We start from the raw sequence: 17,514 nt of genomic DNA on the forward strand, positions 1-17,514 counted from the left end.
ATTAAAATAACAAAGAAAAAAGCATAAATTCCTATATTAAAAACAAACAGATCTTTTCTCTTGGTGTCAAGAGAAAGATAAATATTGAAGGCTCAAAGACACAGCCATTCACCCAGGAAAGTTTTGGTAATCTGTTCCTAGAGAAGATTTACTGTGAAACACATTTAAATGGAAAAGAATAAACTTCTGACCAAGATGTCAGAATGTCAGACTGAAAAGGATGGAAAATGATTTTCTTGTCCAAATCAGAATATACTTGATGATATACATTAAATATATATATATATCCCTGAGTCCACAGGGGGCACACTAGAAGGGAAATGCTCAAGTGCCCTAAAAACAAAACAATAATAGCAACAACAAAAACCACCTCATTACCATTTTCTAAACCAGGAATCAAAGCTGAGCAACCCATAAGGTAGTATATAACCAGATATAAAACTTGTCAGTTGAAGGTGAAATGTCTACAAAGGAGAGTAAAGGACTGTGTACATAAAGTAGGAAGAGCAGGGATCTACTCTGAAACTGGATCTCAGGAAATAATGGCCTTGTATATAAATGCTGGTCTAGAGTTGTGTTATAGAACTAAGGAGAAATGAAATCATGAATAACTGAAACCGTTAGCATAAAATATGAAGTTCAACTTCATGCAAACCATATAGCAAAGAAACCCTAAGTCTGAAAATCTCACATACAATCTATTTCAGAATTAGTTAATCCAGTAAAAAAAGAGGTAAAGGAGACCAGGAAACTGCTCTGGAAGACATCCATATATACCATCCACATGAGACTTCTGAGATGTAACCCCATGGAATTTGAGTTCTCTGACCACAAATATATGCAACCAATGGACATGTGAAGAAGTTGAATGCAAAAAAAAAAAGACAGCTATAAATTAAATATATAGTTTTTGAAGGAGGATTTATGAACTTGGAATCTGAGTAATCTTAGAGGGACTTTAAAATAACTACTTGATATTTGTAAAGCTATAAAGGGGTTAGTAACATCTATAAAGTAAAAAGGGGAAAACTATGGCATTAGATCAGACAATTTTGTAAATCAACAAAGTAGAAATCTTTAGATTACTCACTGTCTGTGTGACCTTAGGCATTTTACTTAACCCTCTCTCCCTCAGTTTATGAATCTGTAAAAATAGGATAACTCATAGAGTTTATGTGGGAATTAATAAAGTTAAACCACTTAAAATAGTTCCTGGTGCAATATAATTAGTTATTACATATTGGCACTTATTATTATTAGAAATGATGGCACATCACATCTGTAAAATATAAAAAGGCTAAAAAATTAGTAATTAAAAATGTTCTTGCCCAGATTAAAATATTCTAATAGAAAAGCTGAAAATCAGAGAATGAACAAGGCTGAAGGTCAATATAATAATATTATATATAATATATGACTGAGGAAATTTCAGAAAAGTTAAAATAAATAGGCTTAGAATTGAAAAACATCGGAAAAGTTTAAGATACCCAGGATTAGTTCCAGAAATGTCAGCATATTCCTAGTATATATACACAGAACAAAGAAAGAGAAAAAAATTATTAAAGTAATAATTTTTTTCTGATTAAAAAAAATCACACTCAGTCTTAAAGATGATTAATAAAATAAACCCACAATTGAACTGCAGATTATCAAGAATATCCAAAATTGTATGAAATAAAAGAGAGCACTTACAAAGCAACAGACATTAAATTTTCATTAGCAATAATATATGTTAGAGACAACGGGATAATAGCTTCAAATTGCTGAAATAAAAATGTTAATAATTGTTTTTTTAAAAAAACACAATGGATCTAAATGCTATCAGATTTAGTTTTGTAATAATCTAAGCAATGCCTCAACAGCATGGAAATTTGCCTACTCTCACCTGTGGAATTTATTTGGTCTTATACTGAAAATCTGACTAGGCATTGAGAATTACAAGGTTTTGTTATGGTCATTAAGAGGTAAGGGGCCCAGAACATGCCCTGAAAGTGAATATTCCTGGAAATCAGTATTTGATAATCTCCATTTTCTGAAAGTTTAGTGTAATGGTCAGAGACAGACAGTGAACAAATGTTCACATCACTGAGCATAAAATAACAGGTTTGTTAAATACAATGAAGAGAAAAGATGAATTGTTATTAATATATAGGATAGGAAAACCTGTAGTCTGGACATCAGAATAAGGCTGAAACTAGAAGCATGTGTATCTGTGAGCTACGTGAGATTAAAACGTGGACAAGAATTACAACTCCATATGATAAGAGGAATTCCAAATACAGAAAGCGATAACTTCATCATTTATATAAAATATGTTATTAAACAGACATAATATATTAATGCTAAAATTAACTCAATCCACCCATGATATAGGCTGAGTACTATTTTATTCCAATAGTGGCAATTTTATCTTTATGTGTTAGTATTAAATAGGGAATTTATATACTTGAAATAGTCACTTTGCATTATTATTCAAACAAGAAGGAAGATCCTAAGATAAGGCGGGTAGAAAAGATTTTATGAAAATCTTTTTTGATTGAACATCATAGGCTATCCCATTCTTGGTCCCTAATGTCGCATCTCAGATAGACTATCAAAACATCTAAAGATATCTGATATCAATCTCTTCTCCCCAATGATTTCTGCACCTTAACCTTGATGCTATTTGAATAAGTCGTCCCTAAGTTTTCATCATGTACTAATGGTGAGAAGATAGGTGACTTCCCATTTCTCTTAAGTCAAAATGTCTCTTCCACAGGGTAGTAATTAAAGTTTCCTTGGCAAAAGTGAATGGGAAAGAATGATTCCATAGTTCTATAATATAAGCAATATAGTAATTGTATCCAGTTCTGAATGTGTGCAAAAGGGAATAGTCACGAATCCTTTCTTATCTTAGAAACAAATTTCAACAAAATGTCATCACAGATGGCTGAAAGATTCCCTGAGGACAGCAAAGAGTGGAGGAGTAAATAATGGCATGTTTTCAGGATACATCATCTTGGGAACTTCTGAGATAATTTCCTTTTTTACCATTGTTTTATTTGTTTTCTATGTATGTACATAGTTTGTAAAGTAGGTATAACTAGCCAACACAGATTAGAATGGATACTTCTCTCCTTTGAGAGAAAATTCTGTGGGCTTACCACATGTCTTCCTCATCAGAGAAGACAGTCTTGCCCAATATTTTAAATACCAGTTAGGGCTATTCCCAAATAGATCCTGTTATTTTTCCCAGTCACCCACTCACACATTCTATAAGTAAACCTAAAAGAATGAGTTTAAAATATTGGAACTGAAAATTGCTCCCAGGTAGGACAATGATCAATTGCGTCCATGCAATTTTGGTTGAATGAGGTGGGAAGGAATATAATGGAGGAAATCAGAGAATAATTCCCACCTGGTCAATCTCTCATGATGAGTGTGAATAGATACAGTCAAAAAAAGGTGATTCTGAGAATTTTTATGGAGCAATTTTGAAGAGAATTTTTAAAGGTGATAAAATATTGTCTTTTTTTAACTGAAAAGTGTATCTGAAATATACTTCTGGAGCTATCAATTTTACCTACCAATTTCTGAGCACAGTATCTTAACCAGTACCTAAGTAATATTAAATTTGCTATCAGAAAGCGAAGAATTAATTAAAGCTCTCACCTCTGGTGAAATTATAAGAATTTATGACATGGATTTCGTGCTTTAGCCTCATGCTCGTTTCCATTATATATTGCTACCTCTAATTACATTAATGTGCCATTTGTATTTATGTAAGATGCCTTAAGCTCTTTTTGAAAAAGTTGTTTAAAGTCATATATGACATAATGTCTTTAAAAATCCTCACAATAAAATTTATTTGAAGGTGGCTGCATTGCATATGAGATATTTAAGCTGATTTAAAGCAGGGATTGTGTTTTCTTTACCATAACATACTGAATACCTAATAAAATGCCTGGCACAAAGTACATATTCAATTAATATATTCTATTTGCTCAGTTTGGTTATTGACTTGCCACTGGGTAAAATATACTATGAACGAATACTTTAATGTAATAAACACATACTAGAAATATAATACCATGTTTTCCCGAAAATAAGACCTAGCCGGACAATCAGCTCTAATGCATCTTTTGGAGCAAAAATTAATATAAGATCCAGTATTATATTATATTATATTGTATTATATTATATTATACCCGGTCTTACAGTAAAATAAGACAGGGTCTTATATTAATTTTTGCTCCAAAAGACACATTAGAACTTATTGTCTGGCTAGGTCTTATTTTCGAGGAAACAGGGTAACACTTTCAATGTGATGGGAATGATTGACAAACAAGGAATACATGAGCCAAAAAAAGAAAAAATCCATTTGTTTCTTCTCTCTGCACTAAGTTTTCAGGTTTTAATTTTTAAGTATGGTTGAAAAAGTAACCATTTTTATATCAAACCTTGCCACAGAAACATGTTCTAATTTAAATACAATCCACTTGAATTTATATATTTTGTCCCTTTAAGGCTCAGTTCTTTTGAATTATTTAGCAGAATATTCTTAAGGCAATTAAAAGGATCCATTCAGCAGGATTTAAGACAACAAATCAGTCAGCAGTTTTTGGTCACCTCATAAAGCAGCTAAGCATTATATCCAGTCCATGTATTTGATATTTCACATGCCTTCATAATAGAGCTATCAATTTTCTGATTTGCAAGCCAGCTGACAGAGTTAATACCCCAAAGGGCTATTGCAGTGTTAAGCTCCTAAAATTGTTTTAGACTCACCCATAAATTAAACTATAGCCCAATCATGTACAATTTTATCCTTGTGCTCCTTGAAAAAGCATGAGCTCAGTGTTCCAGAAACAACCCTCTCTAGAAGAATAGCCTATTGGATCTATTAATCTTTTTTCAACTTTTGATGCTAACTAAATATTCACGTTCACTGTTATATGCTATAAGTTACACAGGTGACAATAGGACACTGCTTTACCTGTTATTTTTGAAGTTGGTGCCTTAAATATTAGCAGAGCTTAACACAGCTCAAGACACAGATGGATCATTCAAAATATGTAAGCAGAAGGTTGAATAACTGACCTGTCTATGGTCCTTGGCAGTGTTTGACTAAAGTAAGGCCTATCTTTGAAAAACAGATAGGCCTAAAGTATCTTGTTGATTATGCGTGCGCGCGCACGCACACAGTGATATAGGTAGTAGTATTATTCCTGCTTTAAAAGTGAAAAAGTTGTCATTTGTCTAAGGTCATACTCTAAACGGCAGAAACAGAAATCTGACTTCAGAGATACAGAACTTATTCATTATCTTATGCTTCTTGATTTCAAAAGAGCAACTGATTAATCACTTCCTTTAATAAAGTCTTTAAGTGGTTCCCCTTTGCCATTAAAGTAACCTCAAAATTCCTTGACCCAAAAAGCTCTGTGATCTAACTCACACCATCTATCCCTTACACTGTTGACTATTTAGATATCTTACAGTTCACTTTCATTATGGCACCCTGTTCAGTATTGCTTCTGTGGGTTTGCATGTGCTATTCTCTCTTTGAAAATCCTACATGGCTTCTCTGCTTGGGTAATACAGGGAGTTCTTGAAATTCTTGTAGTTAATCCTACCTTCCCTCTACTCTAACCCGTGAGAAATGATTTATCTTATTTTCAAATTCTATAATATGAACACACCACAATTAATAATGAATGGAGTCACTATTTACTTTTTGGTATGTTTGGAAGTAATGCTTAGGCACTAGGTCTGGCTCCCATCTCACTTATACACATACACTCACCCACTCTTTGGTGTTCCCTTTTTTTTATCCTCCTATAACATGTGGCTAGCATAGTAAGACTCTCCCTCTTATTTTCTTCTCTCCCCTCTTTGCTTCCTTCCCCCTTCTCTCTGAACCCACACTGAATTAATTAGTAAAGTCATTTCCATTTGATCAGGCCTGATTAACTTGGGAACCCTCACTTTCCGTATTGTTAAGTTCGGGTACCATTGTTTCCAGCACTGGTCTCTAAAAGTGAAAAGAGAGTTACCTTCAATTCAGTAGACTAGAATTTGAATCATGGCTTTGAAATGTATTAATCATATAGATGTACAAATCATCTAGCTCTATATATTCAGTTTTCTTATTCCAGAAATGTTCACAGAAATAATTCTACCTTATATAGCTATTTTGAGAATTAACTGAGACAGTACACTTAAAAACAACACCTTTACTGGCCAATGAAAGAATCACAATATATGCAAATTGCAACTGAGTATATAAAATACACACATGAGAATACAGTGTTGTACACAAAATGATTCAGTAAGTTACTGAAATAATTAAGAAATTCTCAGTCAAGTTCAATTTGAGGATACATCCCATTATGTTTGTTCTCAAAATATTGAAAATCTAACTGTGATAATGCTTTATGTAATGGACTAATAGTCTAAATGACTTTGACTAGAACAGTGATACTTCATAACTGTGGACATAATTCTTAATAATCATTCTCAAAAAATGCTTTACAGTCTTATTTGGTTTCTGAAGGCAGTAACATATGCAGAAAAAAAGAAAAGTTAAAAATAAGAATTTGTATTTAGATCAGCCTCTCTTTAAACACGTACTGTTAACATTTGGGGCCAGATATTTTGTTGTTTTTGTTGTTGTGAGGGGTTAACCTGTTCATTGCTGGATATTTAGCAGCTTCCCTGGACTCTAGTAAGTGACCCTTGTAGCAGCTGAATCTTCCACTTGCAGTGAGACAATAAAAAATGTCTCCGGATATTGCCAATGTATGGCTGACAACTGCTGATTTAGAGCAACCCAAAATAACTGATAGGTGTCCCTCATAAAGGAATTCGGGGCACTCTTGATAAATATCAAAGTACTGCTGACTTTGAGGTCAAGTTACCAACGTGGTAACTATATCATTGTCAACATACCCAGAAAACTTTGCTATTTTCTATTTCCTTTCTTATGATGTAACCCCCCCCCCCCCCCGCCAATGGCAATATCTCTCATCTTCCAATTTCCTATCAACATATGCTGTACTCTGAGTAGGCTCTGCCTAAACTTAAAGTGATAATGTGAAGCGGATAGAAATGCCTTCTTTATTTCAAGTAACTGAAACATATTAGATCTTAAAGGTCCCTGAATAGGGCACCTCCACTACATTCAGGGGGATTTTCACAAGGCAACTCATGGAAAAGCATCATTGAAAAACAAACAGAATATGTGTTTCTATTTGCAACTAAAAGTCAAAGACTTTTTCAAATAATCAATTGATACTTTCTTTTCTTTCTTTCTTTCTTTCTTTTTTTTTTTTCTATTTTTTTAAATCGTTACATGAATTCAGCATTGGGTATAGCACAGGAAAAGTTTTAACAGTTACCCAGTCAGGCACTACATTGGCAATTTCGCTGACACATATATCTTGGCCCACAGAGCCATTTAGAGGGAAAAATTGCTTTATAATAAAACCATTCCCTATATTTTTCCATGAAAGTAGCACACACATGTGTGCAAAACAACATAAGTATAAAATTCTCTCTCTCTTTTTCTCTCTCTCCTACCCCTCTCCCCTTCCCTCCCTCCCTCTCTCTAGCCCCACATCCTGGTCAGCTGTAAAGCATGTGGATATAACAGGGACTCTATGGGACCATATGAATTTGAGGTTTGCAGTAGAATTAACAAAATAAATTTTAATAAAAATAAACTAAAGCCCACCATCATAAATTAAATAACTGAAAACTGAACTAACAGAAGAGACTTCAATTGGCAATAGTTATGCAATAGTGGTTGAGCCTGTGATTTCTATTTAAGCCATCAGTGTGATGTGGTTGCCTGAAAGACTAATCTAATTGCAGACTGCACTGATAGAAACATGAAGTCCAGTCTAAGGGGAAGGGTATATCTACTACTTGATGGCTGTCAACACAGAGCTGTGTTGAGGAATTTTAAAGAGTAATAATAATAATGACTCATTGAGTTATAATGACCTCTTCCTTTAGTGCCAAATTTGCTCTTTAAAAATGAATCTTTTTATTCTTCGAAATTAGCAATATTTCAGCTCTTTTCCTTATTGTTTTACGTCATGTTAAGCCTCTTTCATTACCATTTATTAAACTGGACCATCCTGTGATAATCTTCATCCCATTATGTTTCAGAATTTAACCTTCTTTTAACTATTATATAAGATTTGTATAATTTTGCTAACTTTAATCTAACCATCCTGAAAATATGGGAGGACTCTAGACAAACCCACAATGTTTATGTTTATAGTGAAGAAAAAGAAAATTATTCAGTGTTGAAGACAGAAATTCAATACCACTTCCTGTTGAACTCGCAGTGATTTTAGAAGACCTTTAAGAATCTCATCCATTATCTGTGGCAACACTCACAATCAATGCTTCTTTTGATAATGATATCCTCCCAACTCATTCCATCACTACCAACTTCTTGTCCATCGAACTTCTCAGGGTCTTAAAAAGTGAAGATGAGAATAAACTTGGGAGAGAGTTGTAAAGTTCTGCACAGCACAATGGCTGCCATAAGACCATATACATTTTTTTATTCATTTCTTTACGGTCTATGAGAAATTGATCTTTTTTTATTTGTTGAGGCTTTCTCTTTGGAAAGTATAAGGTTGATTTTTTAAAAAAATGTTCCATATACTTTAGTTTGGTTAAAATATAGTATTCTAGGATAGCTTCTTCTGGAATTTTTAGATATAGGGTTGTCTAAATATTCATTAGATCAAGTTTGTTTACTGTTCTATTTTCTCTTTCTTTACCAGCTTTTGTCTATCAACTTCAGATAGGTATGTTAAAATTTTATAAATGAAAATGGATTTACCAAATCTACTTGTAATGTCATATTTTGCTTTATATCTTTTGAGTCTGGCATTAGCACCTGTTGTTTGATAATAGCATGGCTATATTAGCACTCTCTTTGGTTATTATGAATTTGTCTGCTATGTATTTTCTTATTCCATTATTTTCAACTGTGCTGAATCATTATGTTTTAAGTTAAAAAGAAAAATATATATATATATATATAAATTTGGACTTACAGTTTCCACTAGAATGTATAAAGAGTTTAGGGGTTATCATTCTTATATCATGAGAATTAAAAAAAGCTTAACAAACTAAATATAAACAGCTTTTCTTAGATCCATCAGCTTACGTCACAGGGAAACTGATAGCTTTTATTTTATCAGAAGATATTTCAATCATTAAATTAGAAAAGATAGCTTTAAAACTGTATAATTAGAAAGAGTTCATGGAAAAAATATGGTTGCCTAAAGGCAAAACAATCCTACTGATATGCAGAATAAGAAAAACAGATACAGAGAAGTTCAAAGTAGGAATGTTAAAAATAAAGGTAAGAAAATTTTCCAGAATTCAGCAAGAATTCAAAGGATCAAAAATGTCAGGATAATATTAATCATGTACAATATTTGTCTAATATGATAAATTCTAATAATGGAAATGAAGAAAGTCAGTCAATACCTCTTCTCAAGACAAAGCAACAACAATGTACTTCTGTAAATTAATGAATTCTTCCAATGTTAGATATATGAAGATGATATTGCCAAGTGTGATTAATGAAAACACACACACACACACACACACACACACACACACACTTTCTTTTCCTTTCCAGACTTCATCCAGTTCAACACAAGTGTCTTTGAAACTCAACAACAAGATGACTGCCAGAGCTCCAGCCACAAAACCCAAGTTCCAACTAACAGGAGAAAAAAAGAAGCACCTATATTTTAAGGAAAAATTCCTTATATCTAATTTTAATGGCCAGTCCTTAGTCTCTTGAATATTTAACAAGAATAATTGAAGGGGGCAGATTTACAAAAAAAATTGGGTTTAAATTTTATACATGTCCTAACTGTAACCATAGAAATTACAAACCTAAAGCCTAGCTCAGCTCCTAATGAGACTGTCAACTAATACCTTCACAAAAAAAAAGAGACACTTTAATTTCTAAATACGAATACTACTTAAAACTGTTTTCCATATGATGTCCAACATTCAATAAAGATTAAAGACACACGAAAATATCAAGGAAAGCAAACTGTTGTCAAAAAACAAAAAAATCAGCAAAACCATACTCTAAGATGTAAGCAAAGGACTTTAAAATAACTATGTTATGATTTGTTAAACCATATAGTGGAAAGGGTAGGTGGCTTGAATTAGCAGATAGAGATTTTCAACAAAGAGATGATGGAATCAAATTGAAATACTAGAAATATAAAATCATGGTATCAGACATGAAGAATTTCATTGATGTATCCATCAGTAGATTTAAGAAGACATCAGTGAGCACAAAAATTAATTCAAAGAAATCAACAAAGTTGAACCTAAAGGAAACAACAACAAAAACACAAAGAAACTAAGAGTTATTGACTCAGGGACAATATCAAATGGCAGAACACAGGATTAATTGGAGCTCCAGAGGAAAAACAGTGGCAGAATAAGGCAGACAAAACATAGTGCACAGGAATTTTCTGAAATAGTAAAAGCTGTCAAACCACAAAACAAAGAAACTCTAAGAACAGCAAAAAGAAAAAATAAAATGCATCTTGATGTGTCATATTTAAATTGCTATAAATCAAAGATAAAGGAAAGATTTTGAAAACTTGCACAGGAGGAAATAAACATGTTATGTAGAGAAGTACTAAACTAAGAATTACAGCAGATGCACCCTCAGAAAATATGTGAACTCCAAGAAAATATATGACACCTGTTAAAACCAGAAAGAAAGAAAAAAACTGTTTACTGGATTCCAAACCCAGTAAAAATATGTTTAAATGAGATCAAATAAACACTTTTTAGAAAACACAAGTGATGAGAGAATTCACGGCCAATAATCATGCTAAAATTATTGTTAAAAGTTCTCAAAAAAAAAAAGCAACCATAAAGTGATAACCAGATCAATATTTGAATCTCCACAAAGAAAAGAGGAAGTTCAGAAATGGATTTAATGAATTCTTCCGATGTTAAATAGAGTAAAAGTTAATATAAATATAAATATATTTTTCACTACTTTCATTACTCTAAAAGATAATCATCAAAACCAGAAAAACTAGCTATCTGTTGCAAGATTTTTAATATGTATAAAAATTAAATATATGACAATAGAATGGAAGAATTTAGATATATTGTAAAGCAATTATATTAATCATGAATTGCTATAGTATTATCTGAAGATAAATTATATTGCAAAGTCCAAGGAAACCACTAAAAACTAGGAAAAGAGGTATAATTAATAAACTAATGTGGAGTTAAATGGAATAACACATAATGTACAATTAATCCAAAGTCAGGCAGAAATATAGGGAAAAGAAGAAAACACAAATAGAACAAAATTATATACATATATATAATTTTTACTCCATGAAATATTGTAGTAAAAGAACTAAACTAATGGATAAGATCTACTTTCCTAAAAAGATCTCTAGTTATTTCATATTTTCCTTATTTTATGAGCTAGAATCAAGTGTATAATTTGATTATTCAATATGTCCTTTTTACTCCAGTAATTTCTCTACTTTCACAGCAGCTAATTTTTGAAGTTAGTACATAGCAAGATCTTAGATCAGTGATTTAAAAACCAATTAATCTTTCTCTTTCCTATCAGACTAGATTCCCAATAATCAGTGTTGATGAATTAGCAAAGTAACAATAGCTATGTGTCAATTTTATTAAAATTCAAGGTAAGTCTCTTGCTTAGAAATTTTTCATACATACAATTTTTGTCTATTTTATATCTGATAAATATAACCTCCATTAAATTTTGTCCTGTCACAGAAAGGTCTTATGAAAATGTTGCCTATAAAATTTGGTAGTAGAGAGTTGTTCTAACCTTGAAGTCTTGCTGTAATTATAACATCCACAGACTTAATAAGATATGCTTTGCAACCTGTTATTGAAATATTTTGAGTAAATTGAGTGTTTATTTTTAAGTGTATTTTTCCCACTAAGATCTAACTACCAAAAAGAAAAAAAAAAAAAGCTTATTACGTGAATGAAAAAAATACATACATTTGATTAAGGTAGGGAAAAGCTCACAATATAAGGAGAAATGTAAGTAAGCGTGAGTTTTTGTACAAAGTGGTTGAATGGAAGAAAACAAGCTTTAGCAATTTTCAAATAATGAGGTGGACTTGCCACAAATATTTCTATTAATAATTTATAATTTATAATGTAGAGGTTTATAAAACCTCTACAGATGACAAAAACATTTAGAATGTTGCAAATAACTTTCATTTTTTCCTTAATGAGAACATTTATATTTGAAATGTAATCAAATCAAATTTAGTGGATAGTATCACAATGCCGAAATAACTGGCATGAAGCTTATAGGCCTTACTAACGTAATCAACAATATTAGATGCTAAAGGGTTGTGTGTTCTACATCTTATATTGAATTTTATTGACTGTCATTGCTGTATTCTATTATTAGAATGTGGTTAATTGTGTTTCTGAATGAAGCATATTTTATCTTAAAGTTATAATTAATTACTATACAAAGTACTGAATTCAGGGAACAATTTTAAATATTTTTATAATAAATAAACTACTAAGTCAAAGCATTTGAGAAGACATTAAATATATAAAATATTTCAAGTTACAATGTTATTTTATAGTAGGACTTTTAATACTTACTAAGGAAGGATCTGTTTTTTACTCAAGTTACACCTATTAAAATAACTTTTTTTTCCGTATGTAGGGTATTTGGAACATAGATATTTTGAAGACAGTGAAAGATCCTGCTCCCTCTAGTGATCTGTCATATATTATTGCACGAAGAATTCAGGGGATTTACGTCTCAAGGCAGATGGTTCCTTTGTTGGATGATTATGACTATGATCAATATCTTCCTTGTAATGGGCTGAGAGCCATGTCCAAGTAGCACGATAATCCTGATGCTGCCCTCAACAGTGACAAAGAATAATTCTATGCTCGTTCTCTGTCCCTTGACAGTGCTTCAAATATTTGAAGACAGCTGTCATATTTCCACTAAGACCTCTTTTCTCTGGAGAGAAAGTTTCTAGGATTCTCTCTCTCTCTCTCTCTCTCTCTCTCTCTCTCTCTCTCCCCCTTGTCTTTTCTCCCACTGTACATCCCTCATACAACATTTCCATAAGTTCACTATTTGGTTGCCCCTCACTATACTCTCTCATTTGTCAATTCCTCTTTTAAAATGTGTCACTCAGAATTTAACACAATACTACTTTATGTAGATTGACTGATGTGAAACACAAAGGTAATAGTTTTATGTTCTGTATGTTCTGTTATCTGTACTTCTACTAAAACAAACTGAGTGCACTCAAGTGATTTACGTACTAGATTACACTGTTGGTTTATTTTAAGTTTCTGTTTTAAAAAAAAATCATATGGCAATGATAGCCACAGATTGATAATATTGGACAAGGTGAAGCAATGATGGAGTTGTTATAGGTTAGGCCAGTACCAGTGTATAAATTGCACTCAATGGCCTATCACAAAAATCATAGCAACATTGAAAATCATCAGTGGCAGAAGCTAGACATGAGATAGTACTAAAAAGGACAAATACTGAAGAGGGCTAAGCCTACTGGAAAGCCAACATTTTGGCAAACAATGAGGAATCAAAAAATCTTCAGATACTGAAGAATCAGAACACTTTCAAGACATTTGGGGAAAGGATGAATCTTGGAGAAATTAATAATTTGTGTTCAAACCCTAAATTTGTAGTGTGAATTTTAACACCTTACTTGGATCCACTTTATTAATGAGAAAATTTGGGATAAGTTAACATAATAACTGATGGTAGATTTTTAACTAGTATAACTATTTTTGTCAGTTTAATGATTGCTACATAAATTGAAGATGTACAAATTTGAACCTGGCAGTTCTCAGTGTTTACCCAAGATTTCTCTCAGATATGTAGACAAGGAGGTGTGTTCAGGCATAATCAGTACTACCTTGTAAATGCAAAATCAATCAATCAATCACTCCGAAGGGGGGAAAATGACAGATTATTAATTGGGGTTAAAACTAACAATAGTGGATGTTCATATATCAATATGGTAAATATGGAAAAAATATTGACCAAGATATGGTAGAAATATATCCATAACCAAAATAAGTACAGAGTGTATCAGCTCATCTATTAAGGAGAGAGGGACTCTCACATTATACAACAAAACAACGATAATACTCAAATGTGTTTTATGAGACATACCTAAAATACAACAATGAAGAGTTTAAAAGTAAATGGAAGGAAAATGTACTAGAAAATAATAAAGAAAATAAAACAAAAACGTAGAGTAGCTGTTTTAATATGAGAAAAATATCCTGAAAATTAAAATCATTAATAAGGACAAAAGGAGCCACTATATATCAATGACAAGCAATTTGCCAAAAATACATACTAATTCTGAATGAATGGGTAACACATGAGAAAAAGCTGCAAAATATTTAAAGCAAAAATGATGAAATTATACACAGAAATTAAGACAACTATATCATATTAGAAGAATTTTAAGGTAGCTATCTCAGTATGTAAATCTTAATTAAGACCAAAAAAAGGTGATGATGAATGATTAAAATAATGACACAGAAGATTAGAACGACACATTCATTTAAATGTACATATATAGAATCCTTCAACCAATGACCTATTTAAAAACCAACTATATACTGGCCATAAAGTAATAAATAACAAAAAATCAATAATATACTATAATTTTCTTTAAATACAAATCAGTAAAATTAAACAATATGACACAAATTATAAAATGTGATTTTGGAAGTTTAAAGAAAACACTGCTAAATAATGAATAAAGTAAGCATAATGCTAATTAGGAAATATTTAGAACTGAACAATCTGTGAAATATATTAGAGCTAGTGGATAGAAAGACTCAATCTCATAAAATGGTCATTTGTTCCCTAATATTTAATTTCAATGTAAACTTGAACACCTTTTCCTAAAACTTTACAAATGGTTTATAAAATTCACATAGAAAAGGCTGAAATCAATGCAATTCTGAAGATAAAGCTTTATCTATCTTGCCTTCCAGATATCAAATTTTGCTATAAAGCTAAACTAATTAAGATGGTGGACTGTTGGCAAAGAAATAATAAATGGAATAGAAAAAAAAAAGGCTCAGAAACAGCCCATTGTCAAAAAATTGGAAATTTGCCTATGATGGAGGAAGCATTCATTGCTTAGCATCATTTACAAAGGAAAAAAGCAGGCATGAAGAGGTTTAGAAACTTGTTCAAGATTCTGTAGCAAGAAAATAGCTGAGTTCACTTTGACCTCAGCCTTTCTCACGTGAGGGTATGAGAGCTCAACCTCTGTGGTTCTGGGAGAGAAAAGAAAGTTTGTATGTGATAGTCACTGGTGCTGATCGTCAAACATTTCTGGAGCTCTGATTTCCCATGCACATTTTCAATTGTAGGTTGCACTTTTCAATTGATTTTGAAGTTAGGCATGGTAATGAGAATTGCTTTGGACAACAAGATGGGAGATTAAAACAGGTATCTCACTTCTGTACAGAGGGTTAAGAGTCAGTGCATGATTTGGATTTACTGCATTTCTTTCCCACTGACTGCTATGATGATTGGGTCTCTGAGTGAATTTGCTGAATCATGGTGTTCATGTAATTTGAGCAAAATATACACTTTAGTTATATCAATCCATTGATATTTGGCACCATAATCTATTCAAACTTGACAAAATAACAATAATTCTGAAAAAAATAAATGAAAAGATAGATGAAATTGAGAGACATATGACCCTACTTCCTACCTAAGTTAAATCATGAGATTTATTTGTATTTCTTTCAACACCACACTTTTAGTCACACAGACCAAAGTTAACCCAGGAGAAGAATTCATTTAACCTAAAATACTAGGAAGTAATACATTTGTCTTCTAGATCGAAAATGTATCAAAGAGAGACTGACTTAGTAGTTAAAGCTCTTAATGGTTAAACTTTGGTTTCAATTCATTCTTTTATAAGACAGACCTTCTCTGTTTAAGAGCCAAATCAGAAGGCAATCAAATGATGTTGGTGTCATTCTTCTTAATTTGTCTGAAAAGCCATACATAAGGTGATGCTAACTTACTGCATTTAGATGATCCCCCGGGAAGAGGATGAATGGAGTGTTTGATTTCTGCACATGATTCAGAACCATGCAGCCAAATCCCAACCTATGTTTTCAGAGTCAAGTGTCAGAACAATTTCTGCTGCGAGCCCTTCATTCTTTTCTGTTAATACAAAAAGTGTATGAACTATTCTTATTAGCTGCCTGGCTTGATGCAAATCACCAATAAACTGCTTAAATTTCTACTATTCTTCCACTACAAAGAAACTGCTTTTGAGCAATTTGCATTTTTTTGTTCACAAAGCATAGACAATTAGGTTGGTGATTTCTCTTATCATAAAAAGCCGTAGGTTTGTCATATATGTAAAGTGTTAACTAGCATTTGTAAATATCTAAGTACACATTAAAGGAAGGAAATATTTTAGGGTAGTGCATGAAAAGACATAAAAATATAAGCTGATGTATGTATATATCAATAAAGATTGTACTCTTTTCCAAGTTAAGAATGGAGAGTCGATGGCTTGAAGAATGCTCATTCATTTATTCATTCAAAAAAAAATTACTAAGTATTAGTGAGAGGTTAGGTGCAAAACTTCATAGGTAGAGAAATGGGTGGCGCCAGTGCCTATCCTCAGAGAGCATAGGTCTTTTGGAAAATATAAAGCTTCAGCTAGAAAGGAAGATAGCAAAGAAGCTATAAACCCAGGAGCAGACTGTCAAGTAAGTTTGAAGACCTGAGTGGTTCTACCACAAATAAAATAAAAACCCTCAATAACATGCTCCTGCTACATTTCCTGAAATCTCAATTTTATTTTCCTATATTTACCATGATTTCAGCTAATAAAACATTTCCTCTTTCAGCTTATTTTAACAGAAAGAGTATAGGATTGGAATTCAGACAGAACTGGGTTTAAATACCTGCTCTAATAGAGACCATCTTAGACTGGTGTTGTGAACTCATGAAGCTTTAGTTTTCTGATCTAAAAAGTAGGATGATATTTACTCCATAAATTTTGCTTTAACTTGTGAAAATTTATATAAAACATCTGAAGTGCCTAGGACATAATAGGTGCTCAACATCTGTCATTCCCCTTAAATCAACTTCTTTATAAAGGAAAAGACAGTTTAAGGCAAGAATCTGTAAAAACATCATTGTTGTTTTTGATATTATTTGAATTTAATGCATATTATTAGATATAGAATTAATAGAAACTATTATCATCTATTAAAAACATTATTGAGTACATGCTAGCTAATATCTAAGTAGTATCCTAAGCAGTAGAAGACAATAAAAAAATAAGAGGATATAATCTCTTCTTTAAAGCAGCTTATATCAAAGAGTCCTTCACAGCCTACTGAAATGAATCTGACCTCTTTCATTCCCTTTGCTGAATTATTCTTCTTAGAAAGACA

This window comes from Rhinolophus sinicus, linkage group LG05 (assembly GCF_036562045.2).
Source record: "Rhinolophus sinicus isolate RSC01 linkage group LG05, ASM3656204v1, whole genome shotgun sequence".
Taxonomy (NCBI): domain Eukaryota; kingdom Metazoa; phylum Chordata; class Mammalia; order Chiroptera; family Rhinolophidae; genus Rhinolophus; species Rhinolophus sinicus.